Source organism: Mustela lutreola, chromosome 6, assembly GCF_030435805.1.
Source record: "Mustela lutreola isolate mMusLut2 chromosome 6, mMusLut2.pri, whole genome shotgun sequence".
NCBI classification, from domain to species: Eukaryota; Metazoa; Chordata; class Mammalia; order Carnivora; family Mustelidae; genus Mustela; species Mustela lutreola.
In genome coordinates, this window is record NC_081295.1 from 78,143,821 (window position 1) to 78,169,813 (window position 25,993).

The 25,993-nt window shown below is 36.4% G+C and overlaps 1 protein-coding gene across 7 annotated transcripts in view; it reads right to left on the reverse strand.

Annotated features, from left to right (window-relative positions):
• PKIB (cAMP-dependent protein kinase inhibitor beta) overlaps nt 1–25,993 on the reverse strand; it is a 111,320-nt gene that overhangs the window by 79,457 nt on the left and 5,870 nt on the right. For 4 of the 7 annotated variants that reach the window (XM_059177695.1, XM_059177690.1, XM_059177689.1 and 1 more), the window contains exon 2: nt 6,636–6,737. The gene's annotated coding sequence lies outside the window, so the exon portion shown is untranslated. Of the gene's footprint in view, nt 1–6,635; nt 6,738–13,672; nt 13,767–15,187; nt 15,454–21,930; nt 22,043–25,993 lie in introns of those variants that run through there. The other 3 variants (XM_059177693.1, XM_059177692.1, XM_059177691.1) reach the window with 3 other exon arrangements.

A 25,993-nucleotide genomic window follows, 5' to 3' on the forward strand; every position in this document is an offset into this window, starting at 1 on the left:
AACTGTAACCCAGAACTGACTGCAACCCATACATGGCAACCAAAGCCCCTGCAACTTTCAAAGTCATCCAGTGTGCATAAGCAGCATCTCCTTGAACAGGCCATAACACATTGTCCAAAAGCCTTTATGATACAACAGACAGAGGCTGACAATACAGGTCCCTTAGCATAATTCAGAGAGATAGAAACTGAGCTTAAAAAAAAGAATCTTCCCAACATCTAAGAACAGATGAATAATAAGCAAATGCTAACAAAATGCAACAACTGACCCAGTGTGCTTTGTAATGTTGTATGTGTTTATGCGTTTACTATTTCTCACTGCACATTTTAGAAAGATTTTGTTTTTATAAATCCCAGGATAGGGCAAGAGGGACTTTCTACATTAATGGGTATCCTTTTTATTTTCTGGATTAAGGCTGTCCAAGTGTTTCCCAAGATAAGGCTCTAGGTTCCCATTATAACAGTACTATTTATCAAGTGTCTATTACAGGCTAAACATTTTAAATTAGTTCATTTACACTTACTTTATTCAATTCTCACCACCAAATATCTCATTTGGTGAGACAAATACTAATACTATCCCCATCTGTCTGATGTAGGAATTAAGGCCCAGAGATAGGAAATTTGGCCAAGGTCTAGGAGTGAAGTATAAAGCTGGTAAGCCCGATTCTAAAGCAGCTTTAGAGTCTCTCACTGAATTGTCTTCAGGAAAACCCTTATTATATCAATGATATCAGTAACAGGTCCTAGAACTTTTGTTCTCAGATATAGGTTAGTGAACAACCATCTATCCCCAGCCCCTTACCATCCCATATATTAATTCCTTGTGCTACCTTTTATCCTACTGGTACCTACTGGTACCTAACCTATTCTACTGGTACCTGACTGGTACCTAACTGGTACCTAACATTGAGAACCGTCTCAATGACCAGAGGTAGCTTATTATTAACTTCAGATAGCTTTTTCTTTGATTAAATAAAAATGGGTCTCCTCTGATTCCCAACCACTCAACCTAGTTTTCCTTCTCAATCATACAGAACAGATGATATTCCCCACATAACTGAAGAAAGTTAGCATGGCATCTGCAGGACCTCCCCAAACTATTAAATAAATGTCAGCTTCTCTTTTGAGTCTCCTCACAGTTCTGGTAGTTCCCACACTCTGGGGAATTGCAAAGTTTCTTCCACTGTGTAACCTCACTGCTCACAACAAAGCCTAGCACAGGGTGAAAGGAATAAGTGCTCAGTAAATACTCACTGAACCAAGGAATGAGAAAATGAGTTTTGCAAACACCACAAAAAATAAATGACTATGATTTTGATCATTAACAATTAGTGTTAAACTGTCAATGACCATCTTATTCTATGTACAAACTCTCTTTCCTCCCCTTTACAGGTAAGTCTGTATGTTGGTTGTTACTTGTTTGGTTGCCCATTTTCTCCTCCAGAACTAACCGCTTACAAGTAGTTTTCTAACAATCTTCAAAGGAGACAGCTAGCATGAAAATCAACAAGATTTATTTCTTTATCTTTTGGTTTGTATTTGTTTGGTTTTGTTACTCTTAACACAAAATGACTAAGGTTCTCTTTCGCTTTTACTATGGGGGAAAACATTTTATACATTTCTTTTGTCTACTTACGGGCCTTTTTCTAAGGATGGTCAATCATATATACATACTAAGTATATATTTATGAACAAATAAAATACATGCTTAAACAAATAATTGTTTAGCAGGGGTATTAGAGCTAGGACCTAAGTGGGATTAATTTTTTTTTTCTTTTTTTAAGATTCAGATATTTCCAGGCTTGTCTCATGAGCCAGTAGGATAAATGGATGAATCTGCCAAGGATATAACTTCATGAGTACCTAAAAGTTTTTATAGGAAGGACAATGGTAATGATTATTAGCCAATCCCTAGGACCAAGACTTCTAAGAGAAAAAGCCACCTATTAACAGCCCCTGCCCTTATGTCAGAGAAGGAGAAACCTCTTTAGAGTTGGCAGCTGGAGAGAGTCAAAGAAACAAATCTGATCCAAAGACAATGGTCGGGTTAGGAAGGAAGGGAAAGGTGGCTGAGTGGGGGAACACTGGGCAATTTGACCCTAGAGTCAAAAAGCCATCACAGATGCGGAAGAGGCAGCAGGAGGGGAGAGTGTCCATGTCAGCTGAGGAACCACTATAGAAATCCATGGGGTAGGAGGAGAAACCCGGAGGAATAGCAATGGCCAGTTGTCTACACATTGACCAGAGACACTGAGAAGGACTGGATATGAACAGAAAAAAAGACTAGGAAGTTCATGGGCCTGCTGTTTCCTCTTTCTCATGAGATATTTGGGGCTTGTAATTTAGCAACTTTTCTAATAGGTTTGGGGATAGAAAAGCACTGTTTTGTTGGTATTAATGTGAATTGTCATGGTCTAAGATGGTATCACCTGGATGTTTAAAATAAAGTAAAACTTTTTTTCTTTATCTCATTGTCCATTGATGACAATTAACTTTGCTTTCTCACTTGCCATAGGGTCCCAGCATTGAAGGAGCAAATCTACTCTAGAGGGAGAGTAGTACTATGTCTAGAGGGAGAGTATGTACTATGGTCTATAATAAAACAGTAAATACTTCTCTCCAAACTTGATCATTGTGACACCCTTCTGCAATTACCAATTATACCACAATCCAAGACAGGAAGCTATAATGATTTCATTTTTATTAGAGAAAACATATTTTAACACATTATATAAATTCAAAATTACTCAATGATGTTGTAAATAACTTCTATTGAAAGGAAATGCCTTGGCATATGTTAAGAATTATAAAACTGTCTAGCTGAAATCCCTTACTCTCTTGGATGGTATAACTCAAATTTAGTTGACCTTTTAGGTGGAATAATTCTAATTTCTATATCACTATTTGGTCATTTCTAGAATCTAGAATCATCTCTAGAATTTTTAGCTAAGACATATAATATATTCACTCTACAAAAATGTCAGTAATGCTCTGTGCCTACAGCAGGTACAATACCAAATGACTACTATTCCAGGATGGGCTCTGCTTTATCAAGCCTTCAGACAGTAACGTATTTGGAATATTAGTAAGAAACTGCGGATCTATTAATTCAAAAAAAAATCAAGAAAAAATAATTTTCAAATTTCACATTGCTAAGCATGCTGCTTGAGTCTTTTCTCTCCTTACATTTACATACGTTTTGATATGTTCATATTCAAGTCTATCAAGCTTCAATTATGGTTTCTACCTTTGATGTCTTATTAGACAAGATTATAAGAGTATTCGCCATTTTCTTCTGGTTATGTCTCACTGTTTTTTTCTTCTTTAATCAATAGATAATAGTATACTGTGTGAATAAAAGATCCAACTTTAGAGTTTTTCCTAACATTAACCAACTATTGGAACTGTGTTCAAGTAGTAATATATTCTTCCACCAACATGAAATGCTGTCTTTATTAAACATCTTAATATGTATGCTTAAATCTGGGGAATTTTCAAGGTTAGTTTCTCTAAGTCTCTATTTTAGTAAAAAGTACTATTCCTGGGGTGCCTGGGTGACTCAGTGTTTTAAAGCCTCTGCCTTCAGCTCAGGTCATGATCCCAGGGTCCTGGGATGGAGCCCCACGTCCGGCTCTCTGCTCAGCAGGGAGCCTGCTTGCCTTCCTCTCTTTCTGCCTGCCTCTCTGGCTGCTTGTGATCTCTGTCAAATAAATAAATAAAATCTTAAAAGAAAAAACAAGTACTATTCCATCTTAGTTATAACTTTATAATCTTTTTCAATATTTGGAAATGAAACTCCTTCTTCATTATTCTTTCCCAAAAATGTGTTTTCCCTTTCTTTCACATAATTTTAGTAATCATTTTGCCAACATATCACTAAAATCTCTTTGTTTTTAAATGGAATTGCACTAACTTTGTAAATTAACTTGGGGAATCCAACACAATTACAGTATTTGTTATTCTCATCCAGGAATACATTGTAAATCTCCATTACTGCTAATCTTCTTTTGTGTTTCTCAATAAATGTTATTATTTCTTCATTTAAGTCTTACACATTCTTATACAGTTTACTGATTGTAATATTTCATTGCTATTATAAATGGGATTTCTTCATCATGTTTTAGCTGTTATAGGAAAGTCAATGGATTTATTCACACTTATCTTTTGTATAACCACTTAATAAAGTTTCTTATTCCAATAGTCCTTCATTTACTTTTCTTGGGATTTTTAGTGAAAAAATGTAAACATTTTTAAGTAAAAAAGATGTCTCCTCTTTTCTAGAAATTATAACCTTTGAGAGATACATGAGTTAAACCACTTTAGTTCTAGTCAGCTCTACCACTTATTAGCTGTGTGACCTTGGCCAAGTTATTTAGCTCATATCCTAGGATTGTGAAGGTTAAATGATTTAATATTTGTAAAGTATTTAGTTTCTAGCATATATAAGAACTTTAATAATGTTAGCTATTTTTTAAATTTGTTGTACTGGATAGAATGTATAGAATGATGTTAACTGTAAATGATGAAATCGGTAACCCTCTAACATTTTTCTGTTTTCCTGAAATTGCTTTTTCACAATTTAATAATATCTCACTATTTCTAAATTACTATGTTGTATGTATGTGTGTTTTCTCAAAAGAAATACATTTGCATTTTATCAAATGTTATTTGCAATTCTATTAGGAAAAAAAGGAGGGGTTCTATTCTTTAGCCTATGACTATGAATTATTCTAATAAATGTTCTGATATTGAACTACTCGTACATTCCTAGAATAAACATCACTTGTATTACTCTATTTTGTTGATTTCTACATTTCTATATCCAGGTGATTCAATGAATTTCTGTGATTCTCCTTTTTGTCCTACTTTTATCAATGTTTTGGAGAGGGGTGTGTGTGTGTGTGTGTGTGTGTTATACTTTTTATTAAATGAATCAGAAATATCTTCATCTCTTTTGTAGAGTTCATAGAATATGGGATAATGTGTTCTTGAAAAAAAATGAGTATTTTCAACCACTGATTATAAATACCTGATGAAAACACCATACTTTGCTCATCTAAACAGAATATTTTAGCTCCTGCCAAATCTTCCTACCCAAGCTGGTCAAGAACATAGGCTTAAGTATCAGACAAAATTAGGCTCAAATCCTAACTTCGCCACCCACTGGCTAAATGTGTGCACTTGGCAAGGTGCATTTTTATCACAGGGAAAAATCATATTTTCCTTACCTTTCTCACATGTGAGGATTACAAGGGATTATGTTTATAAACCACTATACACTCCACCCACAATAAAGACTCAATAGATTATTTTATGTTAGTCTCAATTTTCCTGAAACAAAAAATTAAATTTTACAATTTTATTTGCTATTTTTTCTTTGTAGTTATTTGTATATAGAGAAAGAGAAATGTTCTTGATAAAGTTATTGGTATAAATTGCTTCATAATAAAAGGTAATTTCAATTAAGACATGTTATTCTCTATACTAATAAATTTAAAGTTGGCCATGAAAGCAAAAATGCTCTGATAATACATGAAAATGAACATATCGCCACTGTCTACACGAAACTACTGTGGGTTATCAAAAATAAAGTTGTACTGGTTTTGAGAAAAACAGGCAATGAGCCTAAACCAAATTTAATATCTTCCACTCTTCCCTGTTCCCTTGGAGCTTTTTGTTCTCATGGGAATCTGGGAGTGGGAGGAGAATGTTAGGCCCTTCACACAGTCTGAGGCTTGCTCCATGTTTTCTGATCAGCCCTCTGAACTACAACGTTGGGTGGGGTGGGGGGGTGTCAGTGTCTCTCTCTGGCAGGGAGAATGCATCCCTAAGAGATTGAAGTGGCCTCAAATATAAGCCCTATCAAAATAACAGCATTTTCGTGAAATTTTAAGATTGTGATATGAATGAAGCCTCCTTTTTAAAGGACCCGTGATAGATGTCTATAAGCATTATACAGATATAAATATAGATACATACAATATATATACTATATAGATATATGAGTATATACAAATATTTGGATAGAATTCATAGTCACCTGTACAAATGGGTGTCATTTATACATATATGCACCATTGTCATATATATATTTATAAATATGAAATATGTAATATATAGATACATAGACACATATCACCAGCACAAAGAAATCTGTTTCTCTAAAAAAGAGTATTTCAGATTTATGTCTACCAGTGTCATCAAGAAATATTTGCTTGCATTTACTATGGTCTCTGAGGAGATTAGAATTGACCCAATAGGTAATAGAATGACTTTCTCTTCTGTTTTCAAGGCTATAAATTTAAAACATTATTTTGGTAAGCTGACTTCCTCTGTTAAGAACAATTTAAATAAGCCCAGCTAAGAATGTAAATATCAAAGCAGGCTCCATCTCTGTACTGATCACTGGTCTCTAGCAAACACAGGATGAAAATGTCTATCTCGGATTCTCGCATGCATTGTTTGCTATTACTCTGACAATGACAATAGAAAGCTTTGATTAGACTGTATTGATTTGTTTTCTAAAATAAAGACCTACCACTGTAGCTCTTCTTTGCTGTCATCTGGGTTTATAGTAACAAAGACATTTTTAGGGACATCCTCTATAGCGGGATCAATGGATCAAAAGCTTACCTACGTCTGTCCTTCTGCTCCCTGTGTGGCCTCAATAACTTGATGGTTCCCAGCTTCCCCCAGATTTCTCTTGATTGAGTACTTTTCAGTATACTGTGATCCCTGAAAGAAACAAAGGGGGGAAAAGACTTATTAAGATTAACATCTCTCATTCCTCGTCTACTTTGGAAAAGAACAAATGGCGCCTTGGGCAATAACACTGTCTAATTTAACACCACAATGCCACACAATTTTAAAACACCATTCATTGTTATTTTTTCATTCCCCATCCTGATTTCTTTTTTACACTCTCCTGATTTATAGCATGAAGAGGATAAATTTCCTTGCATCAGCAGCTCAATACTCCCTTATAAATGAGGAGCGTGTTTCTTCTCATTTGTTCACTGTTCAAACTCATCAACTGTATTCTGCGTAATCTTTCTCCTGTTTTGCTTCCAAGACTGTCTAACAAGAGCAGTCACACACATTCTTACTAAATAACAAAATCAACAATATAGCAAGATACATATTTTTCTTCAGCTTTTCAAATTTCTATTGGAAACAGATTCATGAGTTGAATGACAACTTTTCTCAAATGTGTGATTTTGAAAGCAATAAATCCCCACAGCAGTTCATCTTTAAATTCCAATGCCAAGGAGGAAGGACCTTGTTTTTCTCATAATATTTGGAATTCTGGAAGAGAAAACAACCTCAATAAGATTTGGCCTACATGCATTGCCTTGACATCAAGAGGTAATTTGAAAATTTGCTGTGAATAAGCACCCGACCCACTTGTTTGGTTTTCCTGTTAATATCCTTTTCAGTACTTATATATCAAAAGTCCCTATTTTACAACTAATAATACAGAAAACAACTTGGTTATTTTCATTTCCACATAGATTCCTGATGGAGGTGGCTTCAACTGATCACTGGGCAAACCAGGCACCCCTTTCACGTATTTGAGCATGTGGTAAATGCCTAGTTGTTCTAGAAAAGCGCACCATGTTTCATGGTACAGAGATTTGTCTTGTTCCTTTTTATACAAAATGTGGGGCCAGTAACAATATTCCTATGCTTGTATGTTCTGTCTAACTTGATGAGGGTTATTCAGAGTAGGAAGGAGTCCAGTGCTGTCTGCTGTTTTCTCCTCTCCCCTCTTCTTCATAAACCACCAAGTTCTGTCTATTTCAGGCTCAGAAAAATCCTCAGCTCACTCTTCCGATTCCATTCCCACAGGCCCACACCTTCCTCCAACCCCTCAGTTCTTAGACATGTTAAGATATCTCTCACTAGGCTCTCTGGTTTGACACATGCCCCTTCCAGTCCATATTCCACAGATCATTCATGTTGGGACACTCACTGAACTTTCCATTTATATGAATCCCAAGAATTATACATAGTGGAAATATTGAATCATTATTCTGAAATAAAGTACCTTGTCTCCCAAGTGCCAACAGCACTATGCTAGCCATCTTTTAAGACAGTTTTCAAATAATGTCACTACACTTCTTTTTCCTTGCTTTCCATATTTCCTCATAGCTTACAAGTAACCCAGAGCACAAGAATGCCCTAAGGACATTGTAATAAAGAGGCAGAAGCAGTGACCTTAGTTCTAATTCCAGCTCATTCATTGTCACCTGTTGACTTTGACGAGTCATCTCTCCTTTCTTCTTAGGTAAATGGCAGAGCCTTGCTTATCACATGGGGATGGAAATATTTATCCTACTTATCTCTCTAGGTTGTTCTGGGAATCAAGGGTGATCCCATACAATAAAATACCAAATGTGCAATACTACTATTACCCTTCCTGAAGGACTGCAGAGATAAAAACTGTGCTTCTTGTGTGTTAACCCTAGATTCAGACTGGGATCCTAGAAAAGGTAGCTGTGATCACACTTTTAAGTCTTGCAGCTTCCCTTTGGGACTGCGATGTTCTAAAGAGTTTTGTTTTGGCTTCCAGAGAGAGAAAAATGCCAAAGGAATCATAATCTAACATATTTGGACTTCCAAAACATGATGAATCTAAAGAGGAAAGAAAGGGAGAAGGGCCTCAAAACAGTGACAAATTTTAATTGGCTGAAACTACCATAACTAAAATAAGCTGTCATTTGTGGCACAAATGCTCATGCAATCTCCTTAAAACCCAAATGATTACTCTAGACATTAGTGGACCCTTTTCAATATGAACTATCTGCCTATTCTCTATCTTTGTGCTGTAGGTTTTAACTGGAAAATGTGGAATATATATAACAGGATGAGTTTGTTTTGCTTCTAAAGAGGAAACACAAAATATCAACTCAAACATCACTTCATATATAAACAGCACTGTAGCCTCAGTTCAAGGATGCTTTTCTTTTAGACTAAAAAATAAATAATAATAAAATAAAGAGGGAGGAATATATTTGAACTCATGCATATAAACAAACCAAAGAAAGTAGAGAAGAAGGGCAGAGTGATAGGAATAAAGACCACAAGCTCTATTTTCCTAAAATTTAGTGAGATGAATGTTAATCAGAGTTTTACAAAGTTTAAATTCTCCTTTAAATTGCATAGATATAATCAGGTAAAGAAAATAAGCTTCCATGAAGTACAATTTTTCTTGAAATTATTGTCACATATTTAGAAGGATCTAAAAGTGTGTTCGTTTATTCCTTCAGATACTCAAAACCAATAATTACTGAGTACCTTCCATGCATGAGACTTTGCACAAGATGTGATAAGATGTGCTGGTTTGAACCCCTTGGCCATATTGGGTTAACAACAGATGCCAAAAGAACTGAACAAATAGGCCATATAAAAAACACACTGCTCTTCTGCCTAGAATGCATATCACCCTTTGCTCTCACTAGCAGACTCTGGACCATCCTTAAAGGATTCCAGCTCAAACGCTGCTCCTTTTGTAAAGCTCTCTGGAATTCCTCCAGTTTGACACTAATCATAATCCCAGCCACTAAATCACTATGTTCAAAACTCTGATGTGCTAACCATGGTCAGCTTTGCATTACGGCACTGTGTGTGACAATCTTCCCTAGTAGCCTGTGAACATCCTGAGAGGTAATGTTTTATTCATCCATCCGCAGGACTTAGCATGACATACTGTAAATACTCAATTAGTGATTACTGAATGGAAAATTCATACATCTTTACTTGCATGAGAAAAAGATACATCATAACTTTAAAGATTTGCAAATGTTTTGTGTTCACCCTTGCTCTATGTATTTCTAAAAAGAAAAATTTATACCTTGAATGTGAAAATATGGAAAACTCATGTATTCATATATAAAAGTCTTTACAATAAAATTAGCATTATTTTATTCAAATTCCTTTACTTACTTATTCTTAAGTTTCCCTCTCACTAACTCAACTTACTTACTAACTCAACATATTTTTCCTACTAGATAGGAGTGATTTCCTTTTTTTAAAGATTTATTGATTTATTTGAGAGAGAGGAAGAGAGAGTACCAGAGGGAGGAGGGTCAGAGGGAGAAGCAGACGCCCCACTGAACAGGGGGCCTGATGCTGAAGCAGGACTGGGTCCCGGGACTCCAGGATCATGACCTGAGCCAAAAGCATTCCCTTAACAGAGCCACCCAGATGTCCTATATGCTTGATTTCTATAACAGTTTTTAAACCAACCTGCTAATGAAATCCTTGGCAACTGCTATAATTTCAAAAGCTTTAGTAGCTATTGTACATATATAGAATTCTAAATAACCTGTTCTCCTAATTCAGTCAGCAAACATAGTTGTCTATCATGTGGTAGATACTGCAGAAGAAACCCAAACCCTTTCAGGAGAGAAACGGGTTATAGCTAGAGTAGTTGATAAGGAATATATACAAATGAGAAAAATAAAATGCTACCTACATGTCATATTTCTAATTTATCTGAAATTATTAAACGTTCTTAGAATGAAGCCTCAGTAGCTGAAGAATGAATTAATAGGACCCGATGAAAATGACTAAGAATCAGACATCTATTCATGTTTCCCATTCAGTTAATACAAATAGTTAAACAGTCAGCTGTCCTCTTAGATTCAAGTCGATATCATAAACATTTTTAATAGGCAAAGTAAAATGAAGTTTTCTAATTAAAAATGTACTGCCTGCACTGTACAACTGCTTTTATATAGGAATTTGGCAAAGTTGACCAATTTTGTCTTAATGTTGACAAATTCTGCCCCCGTGATCCCACTATGAAACTCCCTTAAACATTTTGGTCCCCAGGATAATTCTCTTTTTACTCCATTGTCAGTGAGCTGCTATGGGGAGGGAGAGGAGACAAAGGGGTTTTAACATTTAATAAACACGGGTTCTGTGTGATAAGCCTTGCTAGATACTTAACATTTTATTCCATTTCATCATAATCTACCACATAGACGACTTTTTTCAAAGCTTAGAAATGGGGAGATACCTCCCCCCAAGGTCACACAGCTGATAAGCCACAGAGACAGGATTCAAATTCAGTTCTATCCGACTCTAAAGCCTTTGATTGATCCACTATGCACCATGATGCTTCACAACATTCTTGGGATATTTTCTTTTGGGGCTTTTCCCCTATATTATTTTCCTCTTATGACTAAACAGTAGTTCCAAAATAAAATAAAATAAAATAAAATAAAATAAACAGTAGTTCCTTAACACATTGTTTTGCCTCGAAGCTGTAGGAAATATATTTTTTTGAGAATTGATGCAAAAACAATTCACTTATTCATTTCCTTTAATTTTTCTTTTAACCACTTCCCATTCTTGCACATCTCATACACCAATATATACATATATATGTATATATATACCTCTCATCTCATACTGAAGAGAAACAACTTCAATGCCAAGTGCCTGAATTTATCTTACACGTTCACAGAATTTGAGTGGATGTAAAGAAGCATAATTAAAAGGCTTCCTTCTGTGGACTACTGGCCCATAGCATAAAATAAGCAAACTTTAGTTATGTAAAGTGATTTCCTAGTTTGCATTCTCTTGCATTCTCTCATGATATCATTAGAACCTCAAACAAGTCTGTTGTGAATACCCACTAGGTTGCCCTCATGAAACAACATGGAACATAAAGTATTCTGTAATGATCAAGAGCACATATTCTAAAGACATACTTTCTGATTACCAATCTTCACTGTGTACATTTGACCCCATTACCTAACCTTTCTGGGCAGGCCTACACTTCCCCACATGTAAAATAATCTTAATAATAGTACCCATCATATACAGTTACTGGGAAATTTAAATGACATGGGTACTTCATTGAAGTCAAAAAGAATAAAGCTCAGTACATACTGTGCTTAATGTTTTAGATTTATTACTACTCTTCTGTAACTTTATATAAATAGAATACTCCTACCAATGATATATACAATAAAAAGAGCAAAATGATCACTTATAAATAGTAAGTAGCTATAAATAATACATCTTAGAAAACATTAAAACTTTCTATGTATTATTTCTATGATATAAATATCCAAGTAGTCCTCTAACTGAATGGCTTAGACACATTAGTGAGTATGCATTATGTGTGTAAAACAAAAATCTGTGTGAAATTTTTGAGAGGAATTTTTAAGCTTTTAACTTATTTTTTTTAACTCATTTATTTTCAGCATAACAGTGTCATTATTTTTTTCACCACACCCAGTGCTCCATGCAATCCGTGCCCTCTATAATACCCACCACCTGGTACCCCGACCTCCCACCCCCCCTGCCACTTCAAACCCCTCAGATTGTTTTTCAGAGTCCACAGTCTCTCATGATTCACCTCCCCTTCCAATTTACCCCAACCCCCTTCTTTCTAACTCCCCATGTCCTCCATGCTTTTTGTTATGCTCCACAAATAAGTGAAACCATATGATAATTGACTCTCTCTGCTTGACTTATTTCACTCAGCATAATCTCTTCCAGTCCCGTCCATGTTGCTCCAAAAGTTGGGTATTCGTCCTTTCTGATGGAGGCATAATACTCCATAGTGTATATGAACCACATCTTAACTTGTTATTTTTAAAGAAAATAGTTCCTTCAAAGAATATAGACACTAATGCAACAAAGAAGCTTCCTCTGTCCCCACAGCAGCAGGCAAACAGTGACAGCCCAAGGCCAGGAGCACTAGATGAAAACTAAGTGGGATGAAGGGAAACAAGGTTCATTCATATCATTTGTCTCTCACTGGTCAGTGTTAATTATTTCTCAAATCTGACAGCCACATGTTCCCCTGTTTCATACTTTATTTTTTAAAATATTTTATTTATTTATTTTACAGAGAGAAATCACAAGTAGATGGAGAGGCAGGCAGAGAGAGAGAGAGAGATAGGGAAGCAGGCTCCCTGCTGAGCAGAGAGCCCGATGCGGGGCTCGATCCCAGGACCCTGAGATCATGACCTGAGCCGAAGGCAGCGGCTTAACCCACTGAGCCACCCAGGTGCCCTCAAACACACTTTTAATCCTCCTCCTCTTCCTATATTCCCTCCACCCCTCAAATACTTATTTCATCGTAATATGCTATATAGCTGATTTGTTATTTTGTTGTTTTCGATCTGTTCTCACTAGATTGCTCTTCTAGAACAGGAATCCCTAGTGCTCAACAAAGGCAACTTTAAAACCTAAAAGCAGAACTCAGCCTTCTTATGAAAGCTGATGAGTTCTGACATTTTATCAACTCTCCTGAAGAGTCATTTATGCATCGTGTGAAATAGTAAAAATAAAACAAGATGTGGGCCTGGTGAATTATCTTCTGACTTGACCAGACCAGAGTTAGCTTGCTGATTTCTCTCAAATGTGAATATTTACTTTGGCTAAATAATGTTAATAGGGGAAGTTACATATTCCATGAGGCATAAAGAAAAATTACTTTTCTCTTACCCAGAAACCTTCCCGTGCAACTAAGCCTAAAGGAGAAAAAAACTGGGAAGGAAGTATTTGAAATGGGAACTCTAGCTGCGACAGCTACCTGACTTGCTCCCAGTTCATGTTTAATTAAATTTACATCAATAATTCCATAAATTGCTTGCATGTTCATAGAACATAAGTTATCATCTTTGATTCTAAGGTCAAATACTTACTGCTAACAACCCTTGTGCCTCTCAGGGAGACTTGGACCCCTGCCAGACTGTACTGTTTTGTCCATGGGGGCGGGCCCACTACTGTAAAACTCCGTGGGGGATAATCCACCACCATGGTCCCCTGGTTGCCTGGCAACAACCCCTTATGACTGCTCCTCGGGGACTGCTAGGCAACAGCAGCACTGAGTCTGACCCAGCTGCTCCCAGAGCATGGCTTCTCAAGAGGGTCAGGTTAACAGGAGGCCAAGGGCCCTAAGTGACTAATTACATAATCCGTACACATTTCTCAGAATGCTCTCCGACTGTCGCTAAAGAAAAATCAGAGCACAGCTAGTTCCTCCCCTGAAGGGTACTCTGGAATGTATCCTTAATTTAAACTCTATCCCTAGATCTTTAGAGAAACTGACAGAAAACTAACGCATCAGAGCCAAAATCTGTGGCCAAAAAAGTCTATTTAAAAAAGCGCACACACGCATAAAGGAGGTCATTCTTTTTTCAATCACATTTAAAATATGGCTTTCAAAGCTTTCATAATTTCAAAGAATTTTGCTATTTAGATATCATCTGTTAACAGACCAAAAAATGGGAAAAACATAAGAATTTTCCAAGCCTGTTCCTAAGATATTTCAACACATAACTCTAAGTACAGCTTCTAGGAAAGACTTTCAATTCTAATCAATAGTTAAACCCACATTTACATCTTCAATTTCGATATCTCCTTCTGCACTCAAGAAATCTAAATTGTCATATTTTTCCATCTACATCCAACCTACCTCTTAGGACAAAGGCCTAATCAATCTAAAAACTTACACATCAGTGCATGAGTACAGCCTCACCCAATCTTCTTTACTGTCCCTTAGATCTCTATCGTGAGGAAGAGGTAGGTGCTCCAAGAGACATGATCTTGTAGCCAGTACGCCACAGATACAAATAGGATTCTGCTGCTGTGCTCATTTAAAACCATCAGTCAAGTCCAAGCTATTTAGCAGGATATGAAAGGCACTTCTGAATCTACTTCCCATCAAACTTCCAGCCACATCTGCTCAGTCCACGATGCGATTTAATTATAGTTCCCTAAACAACATCACACATTTTAAGTCTCTTTTTTCTTCCCAGAACACATTCCCCTTTGCCTGGCAAACTACTGGTTAGATGTCAAGATGTAACAATAACATCACCTCCTCTGAGAAACTGTCTCTGATTTTAGAATTACTCATAACCACCTCTTAGCATCTTTATTCCTGATTCATACAGCCATGATGGCATTGGTCATACTGTTTCACAGTTATTTCCCTACTTAACATTAATCTCATGTTGCTCAAAGGCTGGGCCTTATTCTGTTCAACCTGGTTTCCTCAGTGCCTAGCATATTCCTTAACATTAAGAATGAGTTTATACTATAGTTTAATAATGATAAGAAAATTGTGTACCGAGGCTAAATGGTAAAATATACGAGGACTGGGCATTTTTAACCTCTTAATTAAACAATTTACTAAGAAACAAAAATAAACTAACCTCCTGACTTTGGGGCTGGTCCTCTTCTCCATAAACTATGATGAATCATTGAGGGCAAATAAGCAGCTATCTCTGAATTGATGCAATCCATTCAGTATTATGGCTAAAATAACCAGATTGTTTGTGCCCATTCTGTTGTAATTAAAATAACATGAAAGTCAAGGGAACTACATGGTCTGGCAACCAAATCACTAAAAGCTGGTCTGGAGCTAGTCTCTGGGAAGAAAACTTGCCATTCAGATTAGTAACTCTTAAAATGGCTTTCGCAGAGGAATGCCTGGGTGGCTCAGTCGGGTAAGTGTTCAACTCTTGATTATGACTTAGGTCATGATCTCAGGGTTCTGAGACCGAGCCCAGTGTTGGGCTCCATGCTCAGCAGGGAGTCTGCTGGAGATTCACTCTCTTCCTTTCTTTCCATCTCCCTCCACTCCTCCCCCCACTCATATGTGTGCGCTCTCTCCCTCTCTCAGTAAATAAATACATTTTAAAATTTTTTCACAGAAATCTTGGTGTAACTGAAATAGAGAAGAGAGTATAAAAGAAATTAACTAGCTAAAGGCCAAATAAAAGGCAAGGAAAAGTTATTCTAATTTTAAAATTTCCTAAATAGTAATTCACAAAACTTTATTTCCTCCACATGTGTTCCTCAAAGCACTAATTTTAAAGATAGGAACATGACCAAACAAAACACAAAAGCCCACAAATGTCACAACAAAGCTAGTATCTCAAAATTGTGCACCAAATATCTCAAAGTTGCTCAACCTCTTACCTCACCACCACAGGCGCTGGACATACAGCCCTCCATTTTCAAATATAACAATGCTTTCAGGATTTTTCTATAACAAGTTCACATATATGATTATGCAACCATATCACCAAAGACTTTAACATTAGCAGTAATATGACTGTCTAGGTTAACCCATGCAACACAAACCCTAATTAATGGAAATCTGCATTGTGAGCCTATGAATTGTTAGTCTATTAAGAGCTTGTGGGGTCTACACACTGCTAAGGCTGTGCACTTCTGAAACTAGGAAACCTGTATTCTTGGAAGTATTTGACTGTGTGTCAGAAAGTACTCACAACTGATAAATCACAACGTGATAAATTTTGCATAACAAAGGAGTCTTACTTGATAGTCTATATATTAAAGTGTATTTATATATTAAAATAAAATAAACACATTATTAAGTGGAATTAAGTAGAACAGGTAAGTACAAAATTTCAGGGAAACTGCCCTTTTCTATGGAGCAATTTGAGTTATGTCTCTAGATTTCTGGGAATTTTTTGGTGGAAAAGAAGAACAATTTGACCACAGCAGAACAGAGCTGGGCTACGACTTTCTTTGTTCTGGATAAGACACTGCTATTAATCCAACTTAAAACTATACTACTTTTGTTGGACAGCTACTTGACAGTATCAATTAATATTAAATTGGCCATAAAACAGAATCCTTTAGTATTCTATTATATTAAACCAATTCTACGAATAACCATTTTTTCTCTATCGGGTTTCTTTTTAAAAAAATGTACACCACTCCTGTATTTATCCTTATCTAAAGAAACTGTCAAAATAATTATTTTTGACTCAGAAAGCAGCACTGATTGTATGACTCGCTACTCAAAAACTTGTGAGAATGCAAATTAACTAAAAATTTAAGTCCAAAATCTTCATGCCAGCATTTAAGATTCATCACTACAACTCTAATGTATCTTTCTACACTTATCTTTTCCCAGTCCCTAAATAATTCTACATAAGACTCTGTCCCACTCTTCTCTGTATTTGTAACATTGTTCATGCTGTTTTCTCAATCAGGGATGTCTTGCCTATTCATTGAAATTCCATCAGTCCTTCAAGGATCATCCCAATTACTGTATGTTCCATAAAGTCTTTCTGATTAATCTCAAAGTTTATCTTTCTCTTCTTTGAAACCCCACAGCACTTTTTAGTTCTTTAGTTCTTTTGTGGTCTTTACTACTGTCTTCCCTGCAGGAAAGTTGTGTATATTATCTCACCCCACCTTCTCAAAACAGATATTTCTAAGTGTACATACAAGAGACAAGAGTCTCACTCTTTCTTGTATGTACTATATCACTAGCCACAAGTGACTGATCCAAGAGGTGCTTTTTAATAGATACTTGTTTATTTTAATTTAGTTAAGTATTCATATCAGAGATGCATGTGATGAGTTCCAAAATTCATTAAAAGCTTTTTCTATTATTATTTACTTTATTTTATTTAAAGATTTTATTTATTTATTTGACAGAGAGAGAGCACAAGCAGGCAAGTTGCAGAGGGAGGAGGAGAAGCAGGTTCCCTGCTGAGCAGGGAGCCTGACTTGGGGCTCCATTTCAGGACCCTGGGATCATGACCTGACCTGAAGGCACCCAGGCACCCAAAAGTTTTTTTTATTTTAAGTACTATCACACTTTATTTACTTCCATTTTTAAGTAATCTCTACACCTAATGTGGGGATCTAACTCAAGACCCCAAGATTGAGAATCATATGTTCCACCAACTAAGCCAGCCAGGTACCCCCATTAAAAGCTTTAATGAAGGACATCCATAACCATCTAAAGAAATGAACCTGAAAATGAATGGGCACATGTAGCATTAAAATATGGAATTACAGACTCTAATAGAATAATTCAGGTACTTTTTGCTATGTGCTGATTTTATGATGAAGAACTTAAATCCTATTATTCATATTAGTATAAGCAAGTTGACAAAAACCTGAAATCTGAAAAGATAAAGACATCTTCAGGGTCACATGACTAATTAAGATCTGAGTTGGTCTTACAATCAAGCTTTTTTAGTTTAGTTATAATTTCTATTGCTATCTCCCAAATCCTGCGTCAACATGTTTTCTTGTTTTCTATTAATGTCTTCTTAAATGTTAGCTGCAAAAGTATTTGTGTAAAGAAGGGTTCCCTTATCTATTTTTTATCCTCAAAATAATTATTTTAACAGACAGAATTTAAAATAAAATCCAGTAATGATGACTAAAGGGGATTACAACAAACAAAACTTATTTATACAAAGCTTAATTCTTTTGTAACCTAACTAAAAAGAATAGAGTCAAGAATCAAGATATTAAAAATGCTGCTAAGTAAATGTCACAAAATCTATGCACTAATAAGATTCACAGTCTTTACTCACAAGACAGTCTTACAAGTTTAATCAGCACCCATTTGTGCTTCCGTTTTAACTTGTGTGTCACCAGTTTAATGGATAGTAAAAATTTCTTCTCAACATCCATTTCCACTTTGAGAAGGCTTCCTCCTATATTTACTCCATGTGATTCAATTGTTTCCAAGAATAAAGTTGAGACTCATATCTTACAAATCTGAGCTCCAGATGCACCTAGCCACAGTGATTAGTTCAGAAGTGGTACGTGACTCAAACCTGCTCCAAAAAGCTTATTACATTTTTCCAACCCAGCAAATGCTTACAGAGTGGGTTCATGATGCAAGTTTGTCCATCTTAGGACTGGTACAAAAGCTACTAGGTAAAAATATTTTTTCTCTTTGAATCTGAATTTGAGAATTTAGGCCAGGGGCTCTTGATAGCTCTTTTGTCACTAAGCAGGGCATGAAGATGAAGACAGGAGATATATAAAAAGAAACTAAGGGATTTCAAAATTTTCAAACGTGTAGACTCTTTAAGTCAAGGATGTACTCTACATAGATAGCATCCTGGGAAACCTGTCAGGCCCAGAAAAGCCAGGAAAGTTGCTCATGTTCTTTGAGAGTATGTGGATTCCTCCAGTAATTTGCATAAACATGATGATATGGGGACATTAAGTCGTGAAGGACTCAAAACAGATGAGGGTGTGAAGGTGCTGTAGTTGTAGGGGAGAAGCTGGTAAGGGATGAGCCAGAACCACACAGAGTTCTTAGGTTCTTCACTGACTTGTGCTGATGGAAACATGGAATCCATTTTGAAACATCTTACTCTAGGCAGTAAGAGTATGGAGAGTGCAAATAGATGAGTCAAAGAATCAGCCACCCTAATGAACCCACAGGACAAGTATATGTCTGAATCTTTGGACTGGTGTTAAAAAAAAAAAAAAAAAAAGAATAGAGAGTGCTATGCCTAGAGAGTTTCTGAATTTGAAGTGGTAGGAAGGAATAATTTCATATAATAAAAAGTCCAGGGTGTGGCCACAGAAATGGTTGGGTGAGAAATAGTAAAGGTTACTGCTTGAGTTGTAGAGATCAAAAACTGAGAGGTCATGTTAGATGTAGATATGAAGCCACCCAGATTGAGAACAGAAGAAGGCTGGGAAAAGTTGACTGGACACCAGTCGCTAGAGTGTTCAGTGAAGGAAGGTTTTGTTCAAGTAGTAAGTAGATGATAGGAGTGAGTAATGATAGAGGGCAGTACAGCCAGATGGCTCCAAGAAATTGGGGTGAGTCAAAGAGAGTGGAGAAATAACGATTTAGAGGTGGGATATGGATATATGGAGGGCATGTGACCCACCTCTCTGCCTTGAGATTTGTGAACTATGAAATATTAAACAGTATCCAACAGAAAGAGCTCAGAGGAAGGGAGATACCAAGTTTCACAGCTAGGGAAAAAAGTGGAAGTAAAGAGAAGTTTACTTTGATTGAACAGGTGTTCCAGAGAGCATGAGCGAAGGGTTTTGAAGAACAAAAAGCAAAGATCAGGTCAAGGAAAGACAGCACAAAGCATAATAAAGCTTCAAGAAAAAAATGAGTAGACAAAAGATGAAAACAAAGCTTTGAAGCATTAGAAAATTATCTGTTTTGCAGGGCTAAAAAAAGTCTATGTTCCAAAACTAGTAATATGGAAATTTTAGAAGAGCTAGCAATTACGATACAGGGAGTGGAATTCTTTTTCCTTCTGGGGGTGAGGTGGTGAGTGACAGATGTGGATCAAGGCAGTTCAGAGAGGCAATCAAAGAGCCCGCAGTCATGTGCAAGAGCAGTGGCCAAAAAAGCATATGAGTGGCACGCTTGGGACTACAGGATAGTCAGCACAGCTATGAGGAATGTGGGCTCCAGGAGGTACAAGTATGAGGAGGCATGGGATCAGATTCAAATCAGTGGAGAAGGAATCAGTTATAGAACAAATGGATTCAAGACAAGACTAACCACTAAAAATAAAATAAAATAAAATAAAATAGTAAAATAATAAAGATCCCCTCATTCAATGACTACTAAAATAATTTCCAAAGGATTAAAATTTAAATTAAAAAAAATTATAAGTCCTACCAAAAAAAGTAGGTGAATATTTTATAAGTGGGAAGGTTCTTCTCAAGCTCAACAAAATAAAAAACTATAAAAGAAATGGATAGCTTTGACATCTGTAAAATGTAAGTTTTCTATAAAGCAATGCTCCCTAAATGAGTAATGGCTAAATAAATAAATAAATAAAGCAATTTTAAAATTGCTGTGTAATGAGTCAATCAGAGAAAGTCAATTATCATATGATCTCCCTGATATGAGGAAGTTGAGAGGCAACGTGGGGGGTTTGGGAGGTTGGAAAGGAATAAATTAAACAAGATGTGATCAGGAGGGACACAAACCATAAGAGACTCTTAATCTCACAAAACAAACTGAGGATTGTGGGTAGGGGCGGTGGTCATAGGGATAGGGTGGCTGTAGGATGGACATTGGGGAGGGTATGTACCATAGTGAGTTCAATGAAGTATGTAAGTATGATGATTCACGGACCTGTACCCCTGGGGCAAATAATACATTATATGTTAATAAAAATAATTAATTTAAAAAAATGCAAGCACCTGGGTGGCTTAGAAAGCAGAAACCATCTGCTTTCGGTTCAGGTCATGATCCCAGTATCCTGGAATCAAGCCCTGAGTTGGGCTCCCTGCTCAGCGGGAAGCCTGTTTCTCCCTCTCCCTGCTTGTATTCCCTCTCTCGATGTGTATCTCTCTGTCAAATAAATAAATAAAATCTTAACAAAAAATAAAATAAAAATTACAGTGTAACAAACATACAAGGAGTTAATATACTTATCAATAAAAAGCTTCAAAATAAAAAAGGATTAAAGGTAGGCAAAGAATATAAAAAAGTAACTTAGAAAAATTAAACCAAAATAACCAATAAACATATTAACTAAAAATAGTCAAAGACATCTGATCAAAGAAATACAAATATGAGCTATCTTTTCCCACTGATTTCTAAATTCTAAATTTTTCAAACATTATTTGTATATTAGCAAAAATGTTATTTTGAGTATAAATCTTATAGGCCCTCTGAAAGAAATTATGCAAAATGTATCAGAAGTCTTTAAAAAGTGAATATGTTATGACCTACCAATTCTATGTCAAGAAATTGATTCAAAGGAATTAATCGAAGAGGTATGTGAAGTGTGTAAAAATTATGAACAAAGTTATTTACTATGACACTGTTAATAAAACCAAACTTGGAGACATTCTGCATATTTACCAAGATTAGTTAAAAATGTAACAGAACACGATGCAGCCATTAAAAATATAATTTGTTGCCTAGGAAACATATATGAGATGATATATTAAGTGAGAGATATGGTATCTGTTACATTAGTTTTGGTTTTTTAAAGCTACATATGTGCAAAGGATTTTATAGTTCATGGTGGAAATATATAGAGAGCCTATTTTCTTCTTAATACAATTCTGAAATTTCTTGATTTTTCACTGCAATGTATATTGCCTCAAAAACACTTTAAAAATTTTAAAGTTTGGGCGCCTGGGTGGCTCAGTGGGTTAAAGCCTCTACCTTCAGCTCAGGTCATGATTTCAGAGTCCTGGGATAGAGCCCCTGCATCCGGCTCTCTGCTCGGTGGAGAACCCGCTTCCTCCTCTCTCTCTGCCTGCCTCTCTGCCTACTTGTGATCTCTGTCTGTCAAATAAATAAATAAAATCTTTTTTTAAAAATTAAGTTTAAAACTGGGTATTTTAAGTAGCAAACATTACCTGGTCTGGAAATAACATGTACAATAACTCATTATAATGTAACGAGGTATAATTGACAAAAAAGATGAGAGTACGAATCTGAGATTTTTGGTGAAGAATTTACAATAGTAAGCACATATTATTCTTGGTAAAACTGAAATCTACATTTGAACATTGCTAATATTTAAAGCAATGTATTTTAATGGATTGAGTATGTTTTTCCTTTGTTCTCTCATTTCTCAAATCAATGATTACCACAGGATGGAGCAAAATTAGAATGTACCCATTTGGAAAACTGGAAAATTATGTTTCATACCTAAAGTTCACCTAGCCAAAAACTACTTCATGGGTCACTTTGCATAAGGAAAAATGCCAGTTTTTTAAAAATTTGCAATAGGATTATAAAAGTATAATCTTATAAATGTGCCAAAACTGGAAGATAATTAATATTGAATGTTAAAATTGAAATTTAAAAATCTTTAAATATTCTTAATTACATTATGGCCTTATGATAAAAATATCTGAAAGAAGTTAACAAATAATGTAAACCTTTAACAATCTTTTTTTTTTTTTTCCTTCTAAAGATATTTATTTATTTGACAAAGAGAGACACAGTGAGAGAGGGAACACAAGCATGGGGATTGGGAGAGGGAAAAGCAGGCTCCTCTCTGAGCAGAGAGCCCAATGTGAGGCTTGATCCCAGGACTCTGGGATCATGACCTGAGCTGAAGGCAGATGCTTAACCGCTGAGCCACCCAGTCTCCCCAACAATTTTTTTTTATAAGATAATTTGAGATTTTTTTAGATAAAGCATAAACTGTTGTCGTTACACAAAATCCTTATTTCATTAAACCATATTTCAAGTGGCTCATATTTAGATAAAATCAGCAAAGTGAAGACTGAACCTATTGACTATTAAAACCAATACTAATTATTGATAAGTAATATAAAAAGTTTTCAACAAAAGAGGATAAAATAGGGTACTTATTTAAATTGATAAAAATAAACATCTATGAGGAAAAAAGTGCTTTGTTTCCCGCATTTTGCAATTAAAACTGAAAGATTTATATGTCTTGTCAAAGGATTCAAACTAGAACCCAAAACATGGAATCCTCAGAGTTGGAACAACTCATGCTGGGTTTTACCTGAGCCTTAATATTTTTTGGCAAAATTCCACAAATATTTCAGGGAGCTACCCTGTGAGGAAAATATGTCTCACTTCCTCCTGAAAACCTGCTTCCACTCTTCCCTGAGGCAAACAAATTTAAAAAATTGCACCCCATGTTGTAGACTGGTCTCATTTCTTCACTGTCAAATCCATATGGTACAAATGAATAAAAACCTGAAATAACCTGGAGTAGACCAAACCTGGTTCAGTGGTACAGGACTTTGACTATGTCAGGACACAGTGGATGGACTGCCCAAGTTATCACATTGCTTTTTTGTAACCATCTTTAACAACTAATAATGAGGAGCAGCACAGGACATGTGTCATGCTCAGCAGTGACTTAGGAATGTTCAGTACGGGGTGCCTGGGTGGCTCAATGGGTTAAAGCCTCTGCCTTCAGCTCAGGTCATGATCCCAGGATGCTGGGACTAAGCCCTGCATCGGGCTCTCTGCTCAGGGGGAGCCTGCTTCCCTTCCTTCCTCTCTGCCTGCCTCTCTGTCTACTTGTGATTTCTGTCAAATAAATAAATTAAATCTTTAAAAAAAAAAAAAAGAAAGAAAGAAAAAGGAAAAAAAAATGGGGTGCCTGCCTGGCACACACGATTCTTGATCTTGGGGTCACGAGTTTGAGCCCCACACTGGGTGCACAGCTTTCAATAAAACAACAACAACAACAACAAGTTAAAAAAAAAAAAAACTCACAGATGGCTAATTTAGGAAGATATAAAGTAAATAATGTGTTAATAAATAAATGGTTTTTTTTTTTTTTTTTTTTTTTTAAAGAATGTTCAGTATGAATGAATGAGCGGAGTATTTTGAGTTAGAATGGTAGGCTGTGAATTTAGGCACCAATCAAACCTGTCTTTTTATCTGAACTCTGCCACTTTCTATTAAATGACTGAATAGATGTTGTTTTCACCTACTTACTTAGAAAATAGGGCCATAAGGCCAACTCCACAGGTTGGAGAATAAATAAAATTTGTGAAACCACCTAGCCTGGGCCTGGTACATTGCTCAGTAAATAGAAGTTTCCATTCCCCCGAGGCAACTGGGTGGTGAAGTTGGGTAATCAACGTTGGTTGTTTACAACTCCTGGTTTCACCTCAGGTTGTGATCTCTGGGTCTTGAGATTAAACCTGCCTGGGGCTCTGCACTCAGAAGGATTCTGCTTGAGTCGCTTCCTCTTCCTCTGCCCTCCCCACTGTGCTCTCCCTCTCTCTCTTTCTCTCTAAAATTATCATTTTTTTTTTAAAAGAAGAAGCTTTCATTCCCTTATCATGTACAATCATTTCCACTGAAAGAAAAAATAATCATGTTCCCTTAGGAAAATTTCAATCTTGTGTTACTAATCGAAAAATATTATGTTGAAGACCTCTACTTTTGTTCTAATCCCATTACCTCTTTTGGAAATCAGCTTCATGAATTATCTTTTCTGTACCTTCTAATCACTTATTCATGGTATCTAAAGAGAGAACCAAGGTTCTCCTTGAAACAGTAACTAAAAACTAATTTGACCCTATGTTCTGACCCCCACTACCCACCCATCTATCTTTTTCTTGTATCTTTTGGCTATAATCCCAGGATGAGTACTTAACACTGGCTAACCCCATTCCCTTACTTTCCATTTCTTACCCAATAAAATCTGGTTTCTCCCTCCCAATCATACAGCCTTTCTACTTGTCAAGTAAAATATCCTTTCAGGCCTTCTCCTACTGGTTCATCCTGTGACTATGACCTATTGATTATGTCACACATTTTGATGCTCTACATACCTGTGTTGCTATGACAATGCCCTTTCCAGCTTCTCTTTTTGGGCTCCCAAAAGAACTTACTTTCCCGGCTTCCATTTTCTCCCATTTCCTTCCTCATTCCATGTGCTTGCCATGGAGGCCTCGTTATCATATTTACCTCCTGGTTGAAACGTCAGCTAAAAGTACGCTTCCTAAAGAACAGCCTCTTGGGCATCTTTACCTCTGATTCCTCTTCCCCCACTATAGTAGTTTCCTAGGGCTGCCATGACAAATTGTCACTTGGTTTAAGTGCCTTAAAACAAGATGAATTTACTCCCATACAGCTTGGAAGGCCTGCAACCCAAAATCAAGGTGTCAGCAGGGTTGGTTCTTTCTTGGGGGTCTCGAAGGAGGATCTGTTCCACGACTCTCTCCTAGCTTCTGGTGATGGCTGGCAAAGCCCTTGCAGCTACATAACTCCAATCTCCGCCTCCACTGTCATGTGTTTGTCTTCCTCTACGTGTCTCCGTCTCTGAGTCTTTTCTTAATCAGGCCAGCAGTCATACTGGGTTAAGGGTCCATCCCACTCTGGGATGACCTCATCTTAGCCAATTACAACTGCAATGACCTTTCCAAATAAGGTCACATTCTGAGGATCGAGAAGTACGTGAATTTTGAGGAGACATTACCCAACCCAGTAAAACTGCCAAATCTGCCCTCATTCTCGTACAGCCTCAAAACTCAAGCCAAAAATCTGAGAAGCACTCTTCACTCCCACCTCCCTCTAATTTCCTCTACCACTTATCAAGCCTCATCATTTTCAGTCTCTAACATTTCTAGACTTGAGGTACTCTTGTGCATCTCTAATTCTTTATCCCTAATTCCTGACTTACTCTTTAACATCTCTTGTTTGGGCTACTACAATCCCCTCAAATTCAGCCTCCTCAGAGCTAGAAGAGTATCTATAGGTACAAGTACACAGTGTCACG